We start from the raw sequence: 11107 nt of genomic DNA, 5'->3' as shown, positions 1-11107 counted from the left end.
GGGGGGGGGGGGGGGGGGGGGGGGGAGATTAAATAGGAAGAGAGAGGAGAAGAGGGGGAAAAGGGGTTGACCACATTTTTTGGGAATTCAAAAGAGTGTTGGGAAAGGAAAAAGATGATGGGAGGGGGTTTTGGGAAGATGAAAAGGTGATGGGATGTTGATGGGTGTGACTTGGGAGATTTTCTATGCTTTTATAATGAAGAGTTGTATATTTTTTGGAATTCTACCATATCTAGAAGTCTAGAAGAGATTTTGTAGGAGGGGAAGTCTATGTGTGATAAGGTTGTATTTTATGCCAGGACATAGACTAATTCGGGATACGTCTGCATTTTGTATGTTGCTTCGTAAGGGAGTTGTAAATATATTTGGACGTATGGGGGACGGGTCGGAATGTCTACTCTCCTTCGCTAATGACTTTTCGCAGATCGGAGAGTGGGAGACTCATGATGGATATAATATGAATGGAGCAAGCCGACCCGGGGGAGCAGGGTAAGAGTCGCAAGAGGGTCCCGAACCCGAGGTTGAGCCCCGTGCTTGACCCGGGCCAATCCGTTTGACACCTCGGCTGAAGGTCTCGGCCTTGGGGGGCCTGGGGTAGTTAGAGTCGCGGATCTGGTCGCAACGCGGGCGCGGTCAAAGAGGATGTATAACCGTTCTCCTGCGTTAGAGGGGCGGTTAGGGGGTTTAGAAAGTATAAATAGCCTTGTTATTGTCTTGTTAAGACATGATTATCTTCTTTGTCCTAAACTACTTGTGTAATAGCGTTACATTGCCTTGTACTAGCTCATCACTTACGACTAAATACAATATTTGGTCTCCGTGGCTTGCTATGCTCATTTTTCCAATTATTTCCTATTCATTCACATTATCATTCATTTAGCAAGTTTATTAATTTCGACCCCTAGGTTAATTAAATCCATCATGTGCTTTGAAATGATAAATTACCTTCCAGTTTGATTCATTTTCCAGGTGAAATGATATGTGAAAGTGGTATGGTCCCTTGTTGAAATCTTTGGGGAAGAAACCAGATTGCTTTCCATCCGAGCGGCTCTCCAATCCATGACGCCCTCTTCTTTTACAAGCACTCTTTATTGCAAACTGTTGAAAGCTATGAAATGTACACGATGAAATTTGCAAGGTAGAGACTCGACTTTTCGTATCACTCCCCACGGACGATGCCAGTGATGGTATTGTGACCCCGGAGTAGTCACTCGGTGGGCCAACACAACCGATTGAATCCATGATAGATAAACAAAAAAGGAAAAAGCAAAGAAAGATACAATAATTTTAACGTGGAAACACAAAGGGTAAAAATCACGAGCCTTTTTAGACGGTGCTAAACCGAAATTCACTATTTTGTAGGTGATTTGTACATGTTACATTCTGTTTTCTAGTCTAGAGAAAATGTGGATCCCCTCCCTCTTGTCCTTCACGTAGCTCTTATAGGAGTAGAATGTGTAGTGTATGTTCTCTATAATAATGGGGTTTTAATAGTGTTTTATGGGTAGTTAAGTTGGGGGTTATGGATAATTAGGAGGGTTTATGAATGATGAATTCTTTCTTTTCCATCACTTTGTTTTGTATCAAAAAAATATGGTGACATTTCATTTAATAATGGGAGATAAATGGGGTAACTAATGAGTAATAATGGGGTAATTATTTGGGGTTATGGAAAGGTGTTAGGGAGCTGACTAGTCACATCCCAAGTGTTGACTGTCGAGTCCAAGTATCATGCCCTACTGCTTATAGGTGGTACCGACGGGGTACTTATGTTAGGTAGCCATCAACCACATTTCCATAAATTTTTGGTGCACTGTACTAGGAAATGGCTAGTGAGGATTTAAAAATTTCCTTCTAAATCCACTAAAGTAGCGCTTCTCTATGCATGCTGTAATGGAAAAAATTCCACCTCCCACCAGGCGTTGCCACATGTTGTAATTCAAGATTTAGCATGTATGTATCAATGTGTATAGAAATTGAAATAATGTATTGCCCAAAAAATTGACATGCCTTCCCCTATTAATGGCCACGTATTGCATGCGCGCACTGATATTGCCAAATATAAATGTATATGGAAATGGTAATTAAAGCTACTCACTAAATGTTTAGATGCCTCCACGTATAAGAAAAAAGATAGAACTGGTCGTCTGCGTATATGGAGATGACTTTTAGCATGCCAAATTTTTGGATACCGACTGCCTTTATATCAGCAGCTTCTAGCAGACCATATTCCTATGGTCGACTACTCCCTCGGCTATGACAGATCGATCCCGATTCCCACCCATATTTCAAGGTGTAAGGTTCTCACCCTTCTTTCAGGGCACTTCTCGCCCGTCTTTCATGGCCACACCCATCTTTCAAGGTCCATTTTCACCTGCCGTTCAGGGTCTCACCCGTTTTTCAGGGCGGTTCACGATCCATCCCGACCCTTACCTATCTTCTAGGGTCTCACTCGTCTTTCAGGGTGGTTATTGTCTATCTTTCAGGGTGGTTTCAGTAGTCCATCAAACACACCAAGTCGACCACACGCTTTGTCCCTAGCTAAGCACCTCTCGACTTTTCCCTTTTTTTTTTTCTTGCCACGCATTGCCTTGGAGGCCAAAATTTTCATGTGTAAATGTGCCTTGAAATGATAAATTACCTTCTAGCTTGATTCCTTTTCACATGTGAAATGATATGTGAAAATGGTATGCTGCCTTGTTGAAATCTTTGGGGAAAAAACCGAACTGCTCCTTCCGTCAATTGCTCATTCCATTCGAGCGGCTCCCCAATCCATGACGCACTCTTCTTTTACAAGCACTCCTTATTGCGAATTGTTGAAAGCTATGAAATGTACACGATGAAATTTGTAAGGTAGAGACAGGACTTTTCGTATCGCTCCCCATAGACGGCGCCAGTGATGGTTTTGTAACCCTAGGTTATACATCTAATTCTTGACCTCTTTTTAGCCCTCATTTTAACCAATTTTGCTAACAAAGTGCTTTGACTTGAGTAGAATCTATATGACTTGTTTGTGTGATTTGATGTTCTTAGATAAAAATGGGTCACAACAAGTCATTAGGAGGCTTTTTGGAGCATAATGGAACAAGTTTGGAAGCCAAGATGTCACTCAAGGAAGATCGGGGCAGCGGAACGCGAAGCGGTAGAGAAAGCTGAAAAATTGGTCTCACACACGGTCGTGTACAAGGCCGTTTGCACCCGTCGCCAATTTGCTCAGCAGCGACACCACACGACCGTGTACATGGCCCTGTGGGAGGCCGTTTGCTCTGGTTTCTGCACAGTATTTAAGCTATTTTTCTGCATTTTGTGCGAAGTTCGAACCCTAGCTAGCTTAGAACTACTTTTCCTCATTTCCATAACATTTATTATCCTAGTTTAGCTTAGATATATACTTGGAAACACTTGGGAACATTTATTTCAAGGATTTGGAGTAGATTACAACTCCTCTTCTTCACCATTTAATAGTAAAACTCCCATTTCCTCTTCTTCATCTCTTATTTACTCTTATTGCACTTTTATGATTTCTTTGCTTGATATAGATATGTTTACCTTAAATATGAGTGAGTAGTCCTTTTTATGTGTTAGATTTAGTATTTATTGCTTCTATTGATCCTAGCCATGTAATTATTGCATAAAGGGGATGAACACTCATTTAGTGTTATTGAGTTTTAGTTGGATTTTAATTCTATCTTTCAATAATTATTGCGCAGTGATTGTTGTTAGTTTTTTGAATGTCTTTCATCACAATGGGAATAGGATGGAAGACTTTAGCCTTCCCAATCACAAACCCAATTTTCCTTCTATGGAAATAGGGGTAGATTGTGGCTTACAAAGCTTTTGTTCTTAAGGAATTTGGGTTGATACACCATGGGAATGGGGCAACCCTTGTTCTAATTCTTGTGGAAACTAGGATTTTTTAGTGCTTGCCTCAAGAACCTAGGGTTAATGTTCTTCCCCCAATCTAAGTGTCAAATGCATCAATAGAGCAATATACCTAATTTAACTCATCTTTCCCAATTAAATTATCTCCTAGATTTTAATCTCTTTTTCCCTTTAATCCAAAATACAAAAAAAAAAAACATTATAGTTTTAACTCCAAACCAATCATGATTTACTTGGATCATTATGGATTCTGAGACCTTGGTGCATTGAGTTTAGGTAACGGCTTTGTACGTGCCATAAACCCTAATACTCAGTGGAAAATGACAATATCACACCCATTTTCATATCACCACTACACTAACATCACTTTTTGGCGTTGTTGCCGGGGATTGGAAATTTAGTTGTATTGAGTTTTTACCTTTATTTTCTAGCATTAAGCTTAGTAAATCCTTAGGAAATCAAGTTTTATTTTTTTATTTTTTTTTTATTTTTGTTTACTTTTCCTTAAGTTTTATTTGAACTAACCCACAACCAAAGTGCTTCCAAGTTTGTGTTGTTGGTGTTTGTTGCTAGGTGTCTTCTTGGTTTATGCAAACAAAGTCAAAGGGGAGTGTGAACTTGCTTCCCCTTAACCAAGAGCTTTTGAAGGACATAAGGAGGGACAAAAGGATTTTGCTCGGGTGGCTCAAAGAGTTTGAAAACTTTGAAATTGAAATGGAGACCTGAGACATGAGCAACCCGGGGCAAATATCCTCAAATGGAACAAGCACACAACAAAGCCCGAGGCAAGGGGAACATAATGAGGAGAATCAAGGAGGGCAACCAAATGTGCCTCAAGTACCGGTACTGATGGGTGTCGAAACCAACAAATAATAAATACTTACTCTTATAAATTGTAATAGTGATGAGTAAGGTCGTACCCGCAGAGATTGGTTAGACTTATCTTTAGTAATAGATTTAATAAATAATGAAATGAGAATCGAAACTTAAATAACAACAATAAAATGGAAAATAATATCAAATAGCAATTAATTATCAAATAAATGTCAATGGCAAATAGTATCCAACCCAAGGCATAATATCAGTTTAATTCTAACAAGACAGATATTGATATGCAAGGCAAATTAACTTTACTCTTTACTAGATTGGTTATGGTTATTAACAAGCTCTAACAACATGTCTTTCCTTACTTCGTCGGTAATTAAAACAAGCTCTTTAATTACTTCCCTAGCTAATAAACAACCCTAAACAAGCTCTTAGGATTTAATTTACTAACAGCATTATCGAATTAGAAAGACTACCAATCCTAGCCAACAAACTCATAAGCTCGGTTCATTTAAGCTAGACTATATATCTCCATAACACAAACTGAAAATCAGTTATAATCAAATTGTGCTAATTGCTACAACATCAAAACACTTAAACAATTACGGATTCAAGGTTCTGACTAGCAATTTAATAACTTGATAATTGAACAATGGGTCCTATTGCAACAATTAACCAAGCATTAAATCATATATATGAATATAACAGAAGATATATAGATAATAAAGCGTAAAGAATAATTTAGGCTAAATAAAGCTTACTGGTTTTGTAGAATCAAACTTCCATAATCCTCGAATTGGAAAAAATAAGAACTCAGCAGTACATCGTAGGAATTGGTTACTAAATAAAAATATATATAAATATATTAATTCTCTAAAAAGAGAATTTAAGGAATATATATATATATATATATATATATGNTAATTCTCTAAAAAGAGAATTTAAGGAATATATATATATATATATATATATATGTACACGTGCGTGAGGCAACAAAAGGAAATCTAATTCAATTAAAAATGGGATGGCTTTTACAAAGCATGCTGCTATCTATTTATACACTTAGAAATGCACAAATTGCGCCAAATGCAAAGAGAGCTATCCACGTCGCACGCAGCAATCCTCAGCCGCAATCGTCGCATGTCCGCTTCGTCCGCATCATTGTAGCATTCTACGTACATAACAAACTGAAGGAAGAGGTAATTATAATCTTATTATATTAATTTAATTATAAATTGGTTCGTTGTTGGCTGCTAACAAAACAAATCAAATAATTTAATTAGATTAAATTTAAATTAAAGAAACATGATTAGTCCATAAATATTTATTAAGCATAATTATTAACATAATTAATATATTAGTATAAAATATAAAATAAAGTTTAAAATAAATATAATGTAAAATAAATAAAACTAATTTATTATAAGAATCAAATATAAATAGGTATAAAAATAGTGCTTATCAAAATTCCCCACACTAATCATTTGCTTGTCCTCAAGCAAAAACATTATTTAAGAAAACATAAATATAAAAACTCATAACACTTCATGAACATTGGTCTCAAACACATGATAAATACTTAGCTAGCAATTTATTTGAAAAATGGAGTGAACTAAATAACCAAGCCCTCACGGGTATATCACTCATCACTCAAAAGTGTTTGAAGGGTGTATAGATTTCACTCAAATCGATTCCTATAGAAATGCTCTACCATAGGCTTGCAGATCTTCTCATTCTCCACTACAAGATAACATACATGATCAAATCATAAGGACTTTCTTCAAGGTTGTAATGGGGCTTAGGGCAAAGGGTAGGAAATATTTGGAAAAGTAGTTCAAAAAGCCTTCAAAACTAGAGGAGCATGAATAAATGAACTTACTCAAAAGACCAAATGAACTCAATCGCTCTTGTCATTTTGATAGCTCAACTCCAACCAAATAAACTATCACATCCCATGAGACCATAAACTATTCATATCTTATTCAGCAGGAATACTAAGAACAACCAAAAATGATAACTTCATTTCTTTTTTTTTCTCCTTTTTTGTACTGCTATTTTTCGTTTTTCTTTTCTTTTTTTCTTTTTCTTTTTTTTTTTTTGTTTTGTAGAAGAAGAAGGACACTTTCCATCATACATTTCACCCTCTTTAGTTTAGAAACAACCTCAAATGAAACAACTACATCAACTCATTTTTTTTTGAAGATACCAACCAAAAAGCTCATAGAACTCCAATGACAATTGCATTATTCTCACTCATATAGTCACTTTTGCCAACCTCTTTCCCCACACTTAATCCATATGCATTTACTCAATCAAAGCTCCCCTAGTCCTCCGGACAAGGTTAAGGAAATTAATTTCAGGTATGGGGCTTATAATGTGTGGTTCAATAAGAACAAAAATACGGTTGACAGGCTCAAAGTGGCTGACAAAGGAGAATAATTAGGGTATGAACAGGCTTATTTGGCTAGTGAGGCTAAAAATCAAAGATGGCCTTAATCATATTAAGACCATGCATGAATCAAATTAGCTTTAAAGAGAATCAAGGCAAGTTCTAGAGATACAAATCCATGGAAGATATCACACAAGAACAAAATAATTGGACTGAAGTGTCAGTCAAAGGCTCAAATATCTCACAGGTTCATGCTTGGTTAGTTTAGCCACCACCATATCAAACAAAGCACTAATTAAATACTCATAATATGCAAGACCATTTATTCAATTATGTTATGAATTTTAGTAAAAATACTATTATTTTTATTTTATTTTTTTTTTGAAAAATATTAGTAGAAAAAGAAAGATTTTTTTTTTGACGAGAAGAAAATAAGAAAATAATCATATCCCCTCCCCACACTTATTCTCAACATTGTCCTCAATTGTTGAATAAAATTAAAAAATTAAGACAAGTAAACAAATTTATTTAAAGAATGGAACAAACTCCCCTGATTATAAGTGGCATGTCACTGGCTGGACATCATCTCCTTTCAATTATAAGTGGCATGTCACTGGCTGGACATCATCTCCTTTCAATTATAAGTGGCATGTCACTGGCTGGACATCATCTCCTTTCAATCTTCATAAACGGGTCACTGGCTGGACATCATCTCCTTTCAATCTTCATAAACGGGGCACTGGCTGGACATCATCTCCTTTCAATCTTCATAAACGGGGTACTGCAAACCAATCTCCTCAACGTTATATGCCTGAAAACCTTCATAAAAACCAATCTCCTCAACGTTATATGCCTGAAAACCTTCATAAAACGGCTTTAAACGATGACCATTTACTTTAAAAGTTTTTCTAGTTTCTAAACTGTGTATTTCAACTGCACCATGAGGAAAAACATTAGTGACAACAAAAGGTCCTACCCATCTAGAGCGTAATTTACCAGGAAATAGTAAAGGTCCTACCCATCTAGAGCGTAATTTACCAGGAAATAGTTTCAATCTAGAATGATAAAGTAAAACTTTACCAGGAAATAGTTTCAATCTAGAATGATAAAGTAAAACTTTTTGACCAATAGAAAATATTTTCCTGGAAATCTTTTGATCATGAAATGCAATAGAAAATATTTTCCTGGAAATCTTTTGATCATGAAATGTTTTTGTTTTTTCCTTGTAAATTCTAGAGCTTTCGTATGCATCATTACGAATTTCTTCAAGCTCTTGCAGCTGCAACTTCCTCAACGAACCAGTTTCATCCATCCTCATGTTACATTGCTTAACGGCCCAATACGCCTTGTGTTCCAACTCAACTGGAAGGTGGCACGGTTTACCAAATACTAAACGATAAGGAGACATACCTATTGGAGTTTTGTAGGCTGTTCGATAAGCCCATAAAGCATCATCAAGTCGTGTACTCCAATCTTTCCTGTTTGGGTTAACAGTCTTTTCAAGTATGGACTTGATTTCCTTGTTTGAGATTTCGGCTTGTCCATTGCATTGTGGATGGTAACCTGTAGAAATACGGTGAGTAACATCAGACTTTTTCATCAATGCTTCCACCATTCTATTGCAAAAATGAGTTCCACGGTCACTTATTATTGCTCTTGGCATCCCAAACCTGGCAAAAATATTAGATTTAACAAACTCAACAACAACTTTAGCAGAGTCAGTTCGGGTAGCCTTGGCTTCGACCCACTTTGACACATAATCGACAGCAAGAATAATGTAGACATTATGGTAAGAAGAAGGAAAAGGTCCCATAAAATCAATACCCCAAACATCAAATATTTCACAAACAAGAATAGGGGTAAGTGGCATTTGATCCCTATAACCCAAATTTCCAGTTTTTTGACACTGTTCACATGTTTTGCAAAACATATAGCAATCACGGAATAGAGATGGCCAAAATAAACCACATTCCAACACTTTACGAGCTGTTCTTTTTGGACCAAAATGTCCTCCACATGCATATGAATGACAAAAATTCAAAATGGAAGGAATTTCTTCTTGAGATACACACCTGCGGATTATTTGATCAGAACAATGCTTCCACAAATAAGGGTCATCCCAAACGTAGTATTTAGCATCACTCTTTATTTTATCTTTTTGAGATTTAGATAAATCAGCAGGTAATGTTCTGGTAACTAAGTAATTCACAATATCAGCATACCAGGGAATTGTCTTTTGGACAGAAAAAAGATGTTCATCAGGAAAATCATCTTGTAATGGCGAAGGTTTTTCACTTGTGATCAGCCTGCTAAGGTGATCAGCAACTAAATTTTCTGCACCCTTTTTATCTCGTATCTCCAAGTTAAACTCTTGTAATAAGAGCATCCATCGAATAAGTCTGGGCTTTGCTTCTTTCTTTGAAAGCAAGTACTTTAGAGCTGCATGGTCAGAATAAACAATCACTTTAGTACCAAGTAAATACGAACGGAATTTTTCTAAAGCGAAGACAATAACTAAAAGTTCTTTGTCTGTTGTGGTATAATTGCTTTGTGCAATATCAAGTGTTCTTGAAGCATAATAGATAACGTGTGAAACTCTTCCAACTTTTTGCCCAAGTACAGCACCAACTGCATAATTGCTGGCATCACACATAAGTTCGAATGGAAGATCCCAATTTGGTGACTGAATTATTGGTGCGGATGTCAACATATCTTTTAATGCATCAAATGCATTTTTGCATGCATCATCGAATTCAAATGTCACATCTTTTTGCAACAATCGGCACAATGGATTGCTAATCTTTGAGAAATCCTTTATAAATCTTCTGTAGAAACCTGCATGACCAAGAAAAGAACGAACCTCCCGTACACTAGTAGGGTAAGGCAAAGATTTAATAACGTCTACCTTAGCTCTATCCACTTCAATTCCTTTAGAAGATACTACGTGACCCAAAATAATGCCTTGATCAACCATGAAGTGACATTTTTCAAAATTTAAAATAAGGTTTTTTTCAATGCATCTTTCGAGCACTTTTGTGAGGTTAGCTAAACATGCATCAAAGGAATCGCCATACACTGTAAAGTCATCCATGAATACCTCTATAAAAATCTCTACAAAATCTGAAAAGATACTAACCATACACCTTTGAAACGTAGCAGGAGCATTGCAAAGACCAAAGGGCATCCATCGAAATGCAAAGGTGCCAAATGGGCAGGTGAAAGTAGTCTTTTCTTGGTCTTCAGGTGCAACTGGAATCTGATGAAAACCTGAAAAACCGTCAAGGCAACAATAATGCGAACGACCTGCTAAACGTTCAAGCATTTGATCAATAAAAGGGAGTGGGAAATGATCTTTCCTAGTCGATGCATTTAATTTCCTGTAATCTACACACATTCGCCACCCATTTTGAATACGAGTGGGTACCAACTCTCCATCATCATTTTCTATCACTGTTATACCTGTTTGCTTTGGGACAACGTGCACAGGACTTACCCATTTGCTATCCGAAATTGGATAGATTATACCTGCATCAAGGAGTTTCAGGATCTCTTTCTTAACCACTTCCATCATGGGTGGGTTCAATCGGCGCTGGGGTTGTTTAGAAGGTTTACAATCATCTTCCAACAATATCCGGTGCATACAAGTAGAAGGGCTCAATCCCTTAATGTCAGCTATAGTCCAACCTATAGCTTCCTTATATTCTCTAAGCACTCGGACCAACTTTTCTTCTTCCAATGTAGACAATTTGTTGGAAATTAGCACGGGAAGAGTCTCTCCATCCCCTAAGAATGCATACTTTAGATGATCTGGCAATGGTTTCAGTTCTATCTTTGGGGCCTGTATAACAGAAGGCAGGAGTTTTGTGCTAGATGTAGGCAATTCAATATAATGAACATTATATTGAATTGACTTTAGTGATTCCAACTCATGAACAATATCCTGCAACTCAAAATTCAAAGAAAACTGATTCATGATTTTCTTTAATCCATCTGGGGTAAAATTCATGTTTA

General features: G+C 36.7%; 1 pseudogene; it reads right to left on the bottom strand.

Moving 5' to 3' along the window:
• Window positions 1-8361: 8361 nt before the first annotated feature.
• LOC116033144 overlaps window positions 8362-11107 on the bottom strand; it is a 213849-nt pseudogene continuing 211103 nt past the window's right edge.

Source organism: Ipomoea triloba, chromosome 10, assembly GCF_003576645.1.
Source record: "Ipomoea triloba cultivar NCNSP0323 chromosome 10, ASM357664v1".
In the NCBI taxonomy this organism is placed as follows: Eukaryota; Viridiplantae; Streptophyta; class Magnoliopsida; order Solanales; family Convolvulaceae; genus Ipomoea; species Ipomoea triloba.
The sequence above is the reverse complement of the archived record's forward strand: the minus strand, read 5'-3'. Positions and strand labels throughout refer to the sequence as shown.